This window comes from Leptonychotes weddellii, chromosome 1, assembly GCF_054177405.1.
Source record: "Leptonychotes weddellii isolate Sample4059 chromosome 1, ASM5417740v2, whole genome shotgun sequence".
Classification (NCBI taxonomy): Eukaryota; Metazoa; Chordata; class Mammalia; order Carnivora; family Phocidae; genus Leptonychotes; species Leptonychotes weddellii.
In genome coordinates this window covers 41,399,635-41,410,865 of record NC_138369.1, presented here as the reverse complement: position 1 = coordinate 41,410,865, position 11,231 = coordinate 41,399,635, and the positions used below count along the sequence as shown (strand labels likewise).

The window sequence follows — 11,231 nt, the reverse complement described above, 5'->3', positions numbered from 1 at the left end:
CTAATATAAGTGGAATCATGCTATATTTGGCTTTCTATGACTGGCTTATTTCATTCACCATGTCCTCCTGGTTCATCCATGTCATTGCATATGGCATTATTTCCTTCCTTTTTCTAAGGCTAAATAATATTCCACAATATGTAAAGGTCATATTTTCTTTATCCATTCATTTGTCAATGGACATTTAGGTTGTTTCCATATCTCGGCTATTGTGACTAATACTGCAATGAACTGGGAGGGCAGATATCTCTTTAAGATCCTGTATTAGTTCGGGACGCCTGGGTGGCTCAGTCGGTTAAGCGTCTGCCTTCCGCTCAGGTCATGATCCCAGGGTCCTGGGATCAAGTCCCGCATTGGGCTCCCTGCTCCACGGGGAGCCTGCTTCTCCCTCTGCCTCTGCATCTCTCTCTCTTTCTCTGTCTCTCATGAATGGATAAATAAAATCTTAAAAAAAAACAAAAAAAGATCCTGTATCAGTTCTTTTGGATATATACCCAGAAGTGGGATTGCTAGATCATATGGTAATCCTATTTTTAATTTTTTGAGGAATCCCCATAGTTTTCCATAGTGGCTACACCATTTTACATGACCCACAGTATATACGCATTCCAGTTTCTCCCATTCTTGCCAAAACTTGCTATCTTCTATTTTCTAAGAATTTTTGATTAGCAAAATCCTTAATTTTGAAAATTTTGGAGAAAATTTTCTACTACTTAACTTCTTTTGGGCTGCCTTCCCTTTTTAATACACACTGTTCAATAAATGAAGGTAGTTTAATTGACTTGATTTTTTCAAACTATTTCTTCCAGTAACAATCTCTATATTTCCTTATAAACTTTAGAATCTAGAGTTGTGGCTTTAAGCCCATTCTAAATTTAGAAGAAGTCCCATGTTATGCAAAAAGAAATGGACTCCTGAATTAGTATCTTTGTTGGTCAATATTAATTTAGTCTCATAGTGATGTTGAATGTATCTTGTCTTGTAAGTTGAAATCCAAACTCTGTACAACCCCTGTTTCAGGAAATGGGGTTCCAGTGCCTAGCTATTTATGTATATCAAACCATCTTAATAATTAGTGATTTACTGGCCATTTGTTAAGTATATGAAAAGGCACCATTTATTAAGCATATGATTTTGCAAGGTGGCAATTTGGAACATATGGTTCTTCTAGTCTTCATTAGATTTGCTGATGGCATGTTATCAGCTCACAGGTCAGCTGAAGACTAGCTGGTCTATGATGACTTCAGCAGGCACAGCTGCCCTTGTTCCACATGGTCTCTCACCCTCCAGCAAGCTGCTGTGGACTTGTGCACCTGAGAGCATGCAGGGATCCAAGAAATTAAGAGGAAACATGGACGGCCTTTTGTTGCTTAATCTTAAAACAGCCTCACCAGTCACTTCAGCCATATTCTATTGGCCAAAGCAAGCCCCAAGCCACAAAGCCAGCCTAGCTTCAAGAGATAGAGAGAGAGACTCCACTTCTTGATGGCATAAGCATGGGTATAGAGAGGCAGAAACAACTGTGGTCATTTTTTCAATCAATTCCCACATGACACTTTATTTTATGTCATTCCTAAGATCTTATCTTTTTTTTTTTTTTTAAAGATTTTATTTATTTATTTGACAGAGAGATAGACAGAAGAGCACAAGCAGAGGGAGTGGCAGAGGGAGAGGGAGAAGCAGGCTCTGCACTGAGCAGGGAACCCGATGTGGGACTCGATCCCAGGACCCCGAGATCATGACCTGAGCCGAAGGCAGACGCTCAACCATCTGAGCCACCCAGGCGCCCCTAAGATCTTATCTTGACACTATATTCTGAGACTAGTTTCTCCTGCGAAGTTGCCATTGCTCAATCCAAATACAAAAGTATACCCTCCAAATTCAGTCTCCATGATTTGTTTCTTACCGCCATGCTGGACCTTTTTGATGTCAGATTTTCATCTGATTATTTCCCACGCTTGCATTCTCCTCTAACTGTGCTCCACCTACCTACTATCTAAGCCTGAATGAACCAAATCAAATGGCCTTCTCCAACACAGTAGCTTCATTATCCTCTAAGTTTCAGTCATGTATTGCATTCCCCTTTCTATCACTGGATGGGCTTCTATCTTGGCACTGGCAAAACCATAAATACAATAAATGATTCTGAAATGGTCTTAACGTGAAGAATGAAGGGAAGTGGTAGGCAGATAAGTTAAATGGAAAATAAGACTAATGGCTTGATAGTGACAACAGGGTAAAATCCATTAGAATCTGCAGAAAGTCCATAGGATGGAAAGAAATCATGAGATAGGTGTGCTGATGCATCGCTGACAACCATGATTTCTAAAATAAAATGTAAGGGTAGAGGAACCTTATAGTTTGATCTCTTTAGTAAACCCCAAGTCAAGGCTGAGAGGAGATGATACAGAGTAACCTGGAAGAAAGAACCAAATTAGCCTTTGTAAGTGCGAAGCCAATGATAATGCTTAATGCAGTCTTTCTTAGGACAAAATTCAAAAGACTAAATGTTACCAAAAACTGGATATTTCATTTGTAGATTGTATAGCAGCTGTCAATTCCAATATGGAAAGGTAGAGGACTGGGAGCCATGAAAAGCAGCTACTTTGTATTTATGGATGGCTTAGGAGTCTGAACAATTCAGATCTAATTACATTTTCATCATGAACTCACTTTATCAGAAACTTGTAACCTGAAATATGCCTGCTTAATGGATTTATCATGGTGAACCAGAGAGTCGTTTTCAGCTGAGAGTCGTTTTCAGCTGGACTAGCAAATCACTGATGTGAGCTTCAGGGGTACAAGTGAATTTTATATCCTTTATTATCCAAAGAAGAAAATAGATTTATGGCCAACAATTTAAAGAAGAAATTTGCTAAAGAGAGGAGCTGCAGCTTTTCTCTTTGAACAGTGATGACTGGGTAACTTGGTAACACCTCAAAGTCAGAAACAGAGAAGGAAAACTACTAACTGAAGACCCAGTCAGGAATCAAGATGGTCAAGATGATGTAGTTTGGCTATAGTCAGACAGATGGAGGTCAAGAGGGAAAAGGGTAGAAACTGAAAGGAGAGGCCCAGGGAAACATGTGCTTCATAGACTTCTAATACAAATAAGCATTTCTCAGTCCCAAACCCTCTGTGGTCCCTAACAGTCAGGGCACCTACCCTGAAATCTTTAACACTAATGGTAGGGACATTCACAATTGTAGAATTACGGATCTTATTGATGATCCATGTTAGCCACTTAAATATCAATTGTTAAAGGTACAAACATACTTAAATCAAGAATAAATGATATTCCAAATACAGATGATATCTCGTGTAAAAATGTTTAGAGCCTATTTATTTATTTTAAACACAATTAGAATATGGTACAACCTTTATTTAATAGCTCTTCTCAATCATTCATAGTTTTTATATAAAATTATCATATTCCTTTTTCATTTAATAACCACAAAATATTTAAGAAAGCCTCAAGATCTGAAGAGAAATGAGACTTCCTTCATTGTCTGTTCTTACAAACACCTATCTGGAACACTAAGACAGCAGTATACCCCAATCTCTTTCATAATATTCTAGAATATTTAATATTGCAGAGAGAATGTTATTAACACAATTACTCAAGCCAAACCCATTCTCAATTCAGTGACAATAAACTAGGACACTGGGGGAAAAAAAAGTTTAAAAACTTGCTTTAAAAAGCAAGTCATGGAAAAATTCCATTAGATTAAAAAAATAATCTTTACATAACTTAAATTTTTTTAGTGTTGCAATCCATGTGTATACATGCTGACTATAATCACTTTCTAGAATCTTAATTTATTTCATCATTTGGTTAAACACTGTTTGATGCTGATAACATTCAAGAAAAATGATTTTCTGGTTTTTTATCAAATAATGGATTGTAGTATGTGATTAAAATATGCATAATCAAAGAAGAGATGATTGGAGAGGAAAAGGTTCTAAACATGCTTTCATTATTTATCATCATCATCTATAAATTAATATATATCTTTCTTATGCTTTGTTCTTTGTTTGAAATTGACTAATACATCTACTGTGAAGGGAACATCTTGGTTTCTTTGCTGGCTAAATATTGAATTCATGATTGATAAGAATCCTTTATTTTCAGATCTATAATGCCCAGTTTAAAGTTTTACACACATAACAAAATATGATATTCTTTTTTTTTTTAAGATTGTATTTATTTATTTGACAGAGAGTGCACAAGCAGGGGGAGCGGCAGGCAGAGGGAGAGGGAGAAGCAAGATCCCTGCTGAGCAGGGAGCCCAATGCTGGGCTCCATCCCAAGACCCTGGGATCATGACCTGAACTGAAGGCAGATGTTTAACCGACTGAGCCACCCAGGCACCGCAAAACTTGATATTCTTAATCTTTATAAATTTATGTTCTTTTATCAGAATGATATAAGAGTATATGTATTTGTGATTAAGAATCAAAAGGGAATGTGCAGGGACACATGGGTGGCTCAGATAGTAAAGCAACCAACTCTTGATTTTGGCTCAGGTCATGATCTCAGGGTCATGAGACCAAGCCCCGTGTTGGGTTCTGCACGGAGCATAGAGTCTGCTTAAGATTCTCTCCTCCCTCGGTCCCTTCATCCCCCACCCCTACCTTCCTTCCCCGCCCGCATTGTGTGTCCAGCACACTCTCTCAAAAAAAAAAAAAAATAAATAAATAAATAAATAAATAAATAGAAATTACAAAATTAGAAATAATACATGTGTCTGAATGATGAAATTAGTGAGAGGGCTTCCCTCTCTTTTGTCAAATCATTTTAAAAGTTGTTGGAATACTGATTTTATATGAAAAATAAACTCTATTTGTAATGTTACTAAAAAATCTAAAAATGTTCACTCCTTGAACATTTATGTGTATGTAATGTTATGTAAATGTGTAATACAGTTGCCTTAAAACTATAAGTAATTATTGTATATTAAAGGAAAATGATGAGCTGTTTTATATAACTAAAATAAAATGTGTAGGCTGTGTGTATGAGAAAGCATGTAGAATTAAGTTGTATATGTATAATTTAACTATATGTAACAACATACCAGATTTCTAGCACCTTCTATATAACAGATCCCCAAACTCTGAAATAAAAACTGACTTGGCGCCAAATCTTGCTCCAAACTCCTATGCAAGCCAAAGGTTTAACTCTATTACTTCACAGTCTATTAACTCTTATTATACTCTATAAACTTTCTTATCTAATTTTCCAGTCCATGGCAGATTAAAAGTAGAAGACAGAAGGATCTGGGGAAGGAATATGAGGTGGGTGTGGGGGGAATGGTGAAAATACAAGAAAAGCCATAGCTGACAGTTTGACAGACGGGTAAAAATATAAATGGGCTGTGTGTATTAAATCATCACCATAAAAGATAGCAAACAACAATAATATCTAATATTTACTACACATTTCTTTTATACTGTATACTTTTATACTATATACAAGTGAGTAAGGATTTGCATGGATTATTTTATTCTGGTTCTCAAACCTTTAAGATATTATTACCCTTTTTTTATATGAGGCTTGGAGAAGGTAAACAACGTACCAAAAGTCACAGAGTTAAGCAAGTTACAGAACTAGAATTCAAACCCAGACATCCAGACAGTTGGCATTCAACATATTAATGGTGTAACTGTGATTAATACCTTTTGTGTAAGAAAGTGGGCAGATGTCCTTACAAAATTATTTGTGTTAAAAAGAAGTACTGCATAAGGACATAAGATTCAGTTAGCCAGAAAACCTACATATGTGGACACACATTTTCTAATCAATGAAACGTTGCTGTTTCTCTCCATTCACTCACTAATTTTTACTTCTAAGTTAAAACACAATTCATATTGAATAAAATTAAATGAGATTTTCAGCAAAATGTACTTACACAACCCAGTATTTTTCTTTCCAAACACTTTAAATTCTTTTAAAAATTTCCAGAAACAGGATTACAGTTCTCTCAAGGGTTTTTAATAAAGTCTAAGTAGATGTTCTGGTATTAGCTTGTAAAATGAGTCAAACACTAAAGGTAATTTAGTCTTCAGAACTTTTAAAAGAGTTATACAGTTAAGTCACCTCAGGGCCACATCCTATCTGCTAGTTCTATCTTATTACAGGCTTTTAAAAGAAAATAACAGTGGCATTTTCTTTTTGCAGCCATATTCTGCATCCTAATAAAAGGATACCTGTGTTTGTGCAGTTGAGTTCTTCAAGCTTTTCGAAGTATACCCACCGGACAGGCCAAAGCTCTCTGTGCAATGGTATGTTTGTTCCAAGTTAAGACAAGGTGACACTTAAGTGTAAGTAGTTGAATCATCTTGTTGGAGTTGATTAGCTTCAAACTTTGTTGTGCTGAATAGGTAAATATTCCTAGGATGCCATTTGCCCAGAGTTTCCGGCAATATATTCTGACAATTTTGCAGCCCATTGGCTGAGGTCTAGTCTAAATGTCTTAAGAGTGGTGCTGAAAAGAATTTTCCTTACAGAGAACATAACCTGAGCTCAGTACTTGCTACCAATTCCCAGGCACTGCTAGGAATGTTAAGCCATGTTTTACTGGGGGAATCAGCAAAGTCAGATGTGCAGGAGTCACACATAAAGGTGTGTCTTACTTCAACTGGGCTCAAGATCCAACTGAAAGAAGTATCTACAGCCAAAGAAATATAATGGAACCTGCCCTTTAAAATAAAGGACAACAGACATCTGCTACCTGACAAGGAAGGGAGATGGCCATAAATAACATAATTTATTATCAGTGCTTGAATATTTTTGAGCTCATGAACTGAGTTCACCTGGTTATCAGAAAGACCTTACAAAGTTTGGATTTGCTGTCATCACTGTCACTTATGTTGAGATCAAGGTAAGACATCATTATATACATATTGTAGATGTAACTGGGTATCAGAATCGTGTATCCTTGACACTTTTGGGGTTTAGATAACTTACCTGCAAATACCTGGACTAGTTTGGTGGATTAATTTTTTTCTTAGCATCAGAAGTCTTTTTAAAAATGGAATACTAGGGGCACCTGGGTGGCTCAGATGGTTAAGTGTCTGCCTTCGGCTCAGGTCATGATCCCAGGGTTCTGGGATCAAGCCCCACATTGGGCTCCCTGCTCAGCTTCTCCCTCTCCCTCTGCCTGCTGCTTCCCTTGCTTGTACACTCTCTCTCTGTCAAAAATAAATAAAATCTTTAAAAAAATAAAATAAAAAATAAAAATGGAATACTATGCGGAAGCACCAGAAAAAATAAAATTGGTTACATTAGAGCTGGTCTGATTGAGACAGAGTAGAGATTGGAACTCATCCTACCTAAACACCATGGAAGCCTCCCAAGAAATACGTGGCATAGAGGAAAACCACTAGACTGGATAATCTCAAAGGTTTATGATCCTGTCCCTTTAACTGATGTCTAACATACTGATCTGCTGTGATTTCAGAACCAAACTTGTGCACAGGAAAAAAAAACAAGTTTGCCACATCTAACTCATATACTAAAACAAGCAGACATTTCAGTTGCCACTGTGGGGGCACCATAATTCTGGGACTGAATCATCTTTGTGGACCATGACCTTGGTTAATAAATTTTAAGTCTTTTTTTTTTTCTAATTTAAGAGGCCACATGATTTTTTTTGTTAAGCGACATCAGGACATACTACTAAAATTAGAAATATCAAAGCACTCAGGCTTCGATTCTCAGAAACTTGGATTAAAAAAAAAAGAGAGATGCTTTTACTGATCACTTGTGAAAGAATCTAGGGAAAAGGGCAGATCTCTGAACTGGAAAGGCAAATTTTAGGACCTAATGGAAAGGAAAAGTTGTGCAATGATACTAATTCGATAGATTTTTTTAATTGGATGGATTTTAATCCTCATTTGATGCTTATTAGAATCACCTGGGACTCTTTTAAAACATATATGCCCTCAAGCTCCACCCCAGCAAATTAAATCTAAGTCTACAGGGGTGTCCTAAGACATAGGTGTTTTGTTTTGTTTACATAACTTTTAACTTTAGAATAGTTGCACATTTACATAAGATAATTTTAAAACAAATTTCAAAGATAATTTAGAATCTCCCTATACCCCACACCTACTTTCCCCCGTTATTATCTTAATAATGGATATATTTCCACTATCCCCTATTATAATATTATGAAATATTATCATACTATGTTAACACTAATATGATACATTTGTTATAATTAGTATAACAAAAGTGATGCATGGTTATTAATTAAAGCCCATACCTGAATCACATTTTCCTAAATTTTACCCAAAGTCCTTTTTTCTGTTCCAGAATCCCATCCAGGAAACATTACATTCAGTCATCATGTCTCTCCTTAGGCTTCTCTTGGCTATGACAGTTTCTGAGACTTTCCTAGTTTTTGATGACTTTGACAGTTTTGAGGAATACTGATCAGATATTTTTTAGAATGTCTCACAATTGAGATTTGCCTGATTTTTGTTTTTCAAGAATGAACTGAAGTTATAGGCTTTTGAGAGAAAAACCACAGAGGTAAAGTGCCATTCTCACCATATCACATCAAGAGTACATGTCACCAACATGACATTACTGTTGACACTGACCTTGATCATTTGGCTGAAATAGCTGTTTATCAGGTTTCTCACTGTAAAAGTACAACTTCTTCAACTTTTGTTACCACACTCTTCAGAAGGAAATCATTATGTGCAGTACACACTTACAGAGAAGGTATTTATGTTCCACCTCCTGGAAGTGGAATATACATAAATTATTTGGAATTCTTCTGCTCAGCAATTTGTCTGGTTTTACTTATGTATGTATTTATTTATTCATTTAGTCATGTAGTCATTTAATTATTTATATTAGTATGTACTGATGGACATTTACTTTATACTTTGGGTTATACTTCAATATTATGTTATTTATTTTGCTGTTCTAATTGCTGCAAGATAGGCTATTGAGAGCTCTTTCATTTGGTTCCTCTGCCCCCTTTACATATCCCTATCATTTTGTTTTTTGAGCTCCAGATCATCCGCATATTCCCTGCCCCAGCCTTGCAGTCAACCATTTCTCCAAGAAGCCCTGGTTCCTTTTATTGGAGCATGGTATTAGAAACCAACATCTGGGAGTACGGTGTGTCCATTGCTTCTGAGGTGTTGTTGCTTCTAGGATCTCTCAGAAAACAGAGCTAGAATTTACACGTGTGCGTTACTAACCCATAAGTATGCACATACCTATAGTAAACTAAACATGAATTCATGCCGATTTCTCTAGCTCTAACTCATTACCCCATGGATCATTCCAGCCTTCTCCCTTTGCTTATCTAAAACCTTCCCTCCAGTATTGAGAAACTTGGCTCCAGTCATTCACCATTTATTTACTTAATGGTTCAATTCCACTATATATGTATAGCAGTTTCAGGATTATTAACCTGTGCCTCTGTAGAAACTAACTTTACCAACTAGAGTGGAGTATTTCTATATAGTTTGTATAGCCTTTAGTCCTTAGTCTCTACTCAATTCCGAAGTTACTTAGTGCAGCACCCTTTCCCTCCACCTTATTCAGTAAGGTTATGTATTCATTATACAGTTAGATTCTTTGTTTATAGTCAACATTCCATCTTGGGATTCTCCGATCTCTTAATTGGTGTTTTAAGTTTGCATACAGTAGGGTTCAGAGTTTGAGCTGTAAAATTTTGTAGGTTTTGACAAATGCACAGTGTCAAGTATCCACCACTAAAATTAAGAATATTTCTACCACTTTAAGAAATAGAATGAATGTTTTTTTTTAAAGCTCACCAGGGGATTCTAGTGTGCATCCAGAATTAAGAACCTGGTGTCAAATCAGGTTCTGGTGTATCCAAGAACTTAGTTTTAGTGTTTTGGATTTTTTGTTTTTTTTTCTGTTTGTTTAGTTAAGTTTTTTTTTTTTTTTAGCTCAAAATCTAGAAGAATGCTACATTTCTCACTTAGTGACCTTGCCAAATTAGCTAACTGCTCTGTCCAGATGAAGTATCCTCTCATAGAACATTTCAACACCTGCTTTAGAGTGGTTTGAGGACTTAAATGGATTATTGAAGGTAAAGTACAATGACAAAGTTGAAAAGGAGTTGGTATTTAGTAAATGTCAGCCATTATTACATTGTTTTCATTATCACCTCTTTTAGTCAGGAGTTATTCCTATCGTTTGTCAATGATGTCCTTATGGCTTCTTAACATGCCTTACAAAGACAGACAAATAGAGGTAAGTCTTCTGTTTTTGCTTTTTAATTTTTATGCATTCTAGATTAGACATTAAATAGGTTGCTGCCCCCAGAATCACTTGGGGTGATAGAAAACTTCTGACGCCTCATTTGTGGCCAGATGAGAATCTCTGATAGTGGTGGTGGGGAGAGAAACTGTCTTCAGTACTGTTTAATGATCCCCAGGTGATTTCAATGTTCAGCCAAGTTGGAGAACCACTATGCAGAGTGGGAAGGTTCCTCCTCTACTCCAAATCCTTCATATTTCTCTGACTCAAGTTTGAGAAAATAATTTAAGATGTTACAATATGACCAAAAAGAATAGCCTAGCTAAATGTGCACATGAGTCACAGAAAACAAGTATTATAGTTGTGATAAGTAACTTTCCCTGACTATAAACATGTTTCCAAATCCAATTCTCAGTACTGTGTTTCATTCCAATTGCTCATGTAGTTAAGATGAGTACAACTTAAGTATCTGTCCTATAGGTTCTTCCAGATCAAATGACTGACTAACCATGTCACCGTTTCCTATTCCAGATGGAGACTATCCACCCTCTTGATGACATGTGTTTATGCCCCAACAATTACTATTCCAGTGTTTCATTTAATCCTGATCATTTCATTTGCCTGGTGATACAAATATATATTTTTTCTATCCTCTCAATTTCTCTCTCTCTCTCCCCCCCATTCCCTTCTTTCTCTCCTTCCTTCCTTCACTTCAGCATTTCCCAAGCTATTTTCAAATAACTTACTTTAATGTGAGATGTGAAGAGATTTTGAAAAACAGTACTGCCTTGGTCTTTTAGGAAATACTACATCCTCCCTCCAACATCTGTAAAAACATGTTAGCTTATTAAAAACAATTATGATATTTTCCAACTATGTAATTCTATTTATATTAAATTATCCATACAAATGATTAAAAAACATTTTGAAGTGTGATGGGAGAGGGAGGCAGAGTTCTTATAAAAAAATTCTGGTACAG

At 36.1% G+C, this 11,231-nt stretch overlaps 1 long non-coding RNA gene across 1 annotated transcript; it reads left to right on the top strand.

Annotated features, from left to right (window-relative positions):
* Nucleotides 1-6,620: 6,620 nt before the first annotated feature.
* Nucleotides 6,621-10,973, top strand: LOC145717067 (uncharacterized). Its single transcript, XR_014140063.1, has 3 exons — nucleotides 6,621-6,881; nucleotides 10,170-10,246; nucleotides 10,784-10,973. It is a non-coding gene; the product is annotated as an uncharacterized LOC145717067 (long non-coding RNA).
* The last annotated feature ends 258 nt before the right edge of the window (nucleotides 10,974-11,231 follow it).